The sequence below is a fragment of the Coffea eugenioides genome, chromosome 7, assembly GCF_003713205.1.
Source record: "Coffea eugenioides isolate CCC68of chromosome 7, Ceug_1.0, whole genome shotgun sequence".
Taxonomy (NCBI): Eukaryota; Viridiplantae; Streptophyta; class Magnoliopsida; order Gentianales; family Rubiaceae; genus Coffea; species Coffea eugenioides.
The window spans coordinates 26,457,792-26,459,726 of record NC_040041.1 but is presented as its reverse complement, the minus strand read 5'-3'; the positions used below and the strand labels follow the sequence as shown (position 1 = coordinate 26,459,726).

General features: G+C 39.6%; 1 pseudogene; it reads left to right on the top strand.

Annotated features, from left to right (window-relative positions):
* Positions 1–1,251: 1,251 nt before the first annotated feature.
* On the top strand, positions 1,252–1,580 carry LOC113778693 (annotated as a pseudogene).
* The last annotated feature ends 355 nt before the right edge of the window (positions 1,581–1,935 follow it).

Below are 1,935 nucleotides of genomic sequence, written 5' to 3'. Positions count from 1 at the left end.
GTGCTTCCAAATATCTGATTGAACTTGATATTTGTGATTTATCTTTGACCAATGTAATTACATGATATATAAGTGATTTGATAGGGCAAGGGTGTACTTTATCGCACTTGCCCTAACGAGCTTTGTTCTTGTTCATCGATTTCAATTGACTTGCTCTACATGCGTATGAATTGTAACTTGCCTGAAATTCTAGAAACCCTGTGGCTAGTTAGTCGAGTCGAGCCGGCAAGGGCCTGATCGATTAGACAACAAACCTTGGGTAGTTAGTGATGTCAAGTGGAGTGTTATCTTCTCGACTAATTGGTATACTCGAGTATTACCACCGGTGTTTATTGTGGAGTTCAGGCCCGGTAAGGGGTTTGCTTGGTGGACGGAGATTGGAGTTAAGTGGCGTTCTACTGGACTATTTTCTTATTTGAAAGTTGACGGATTGTCAACTACCAATCGATCAAGCTATGGTGGAACCTATATATGTGTAACTGTATCCTTACATGTGAAATACGTAATATTTGTTATCTGGTTATATGAAGCGTTATTACTTAATTTTGACTTGATTTGCTCGCATTTCACTTTTGCACTACATTTACTTTATTTGATGGCCAATTTGATATTTGGAACTTCACTGAGTTTTAACTCACTCCTTTAGTTTTGTTTTCCTTACAGGGGTACGAGCGGGGCGTGAGACATGTACAGACTAGCCTAGACTAGATGTTTTGACTTTTGACTTGTACTCACGCTATCACTCGATTAGGATGACTTGTACTTGGATTGTATATATTTTGAAATATTTTGGGTGTATAGAAGATTTGTATCTTGATTTGTGCATCGATGTATATTATAAGTTGAATTGCGATGTTATTTCTTGTCTATGGATGTATGCGCGAGATACGAGTGAGTGAGTCCTAGCGAGAGTTGGGCAGGCGGTCCGCCGAACCCTTTGATACGCCTTAGGGGGAGATAGGGTCGTCACAGAATGAGTTTGCATGGCCTTGAACAAGACTTCTCAAATAAGAACATCTAAGCACTGTTAATTTGTTGCCCCCACACTCCACATGTCTTTGTTTCGCAGATAATCTCTCCCCGTCTTCTTCTTTTTCCCCATAAATACTACTACTACTACTCCACATTCTTCTCAATTCATCCCCACCTCCTTTCAATCCTTCATTCTCTTTAGCACTTTTTCCTCTTAATACATACAATTTCTATCTCTTCTTTGCCTGGCTGAGCCTTTTTCCTCTAAAGTCCATAAACATGGCTCTTAAGAAAGGAACAAAACATGCCGCTACCCAAACGGCGGCCCTCAAACAAATCCTCAAAAATTGTGCAAGTTTTGAAAGGAAGAATACTGGTCATGATCATCACGACAATGGCCTTTCACATGATGTCCCGAAAGGCCATTTTGCAGTATATGTTGGCCAAAATAGGACCAAATACATCATCCCTATTTCTTAGTTGGAACACCCGAATTCCAGAGCTTGTTACAACGAGCTGAAGAAGAGTTTGGCTTCATCCATGAGATGGGCCTCACCATTCCTTGTGATGAAGAAGTTTTTTGCTCTCTATTTTCCATGATCAGATAATTAAGGGAGCTGATGAAGCAAGATGGAGTTTCTTGCCATATGTAGAGGTGGATTAAGGTTTACTATAACATGGATGATGGGCACCACCGGTTACTTAAGTTAAGTAGTTTAGTGCATGAGATATTCATCATCTGACCACGTGGAAACTAATTGTCTGGTTTTTTTTTACCATTAGTGGAGATCTGTATATACACGAATTTGGAAATTGGAAATTTCTCTTGTTTGTCATAGTCTAAGATACAGCAGAGCGGAGATTTCCAGATTTCCTTTTTTTTTCCCCCCCTTCATATGAATACGAACTATGAAGTTGCGCCAAAACTTGACCATTTGCATTATTTTTTTGGTGAATTCTTTC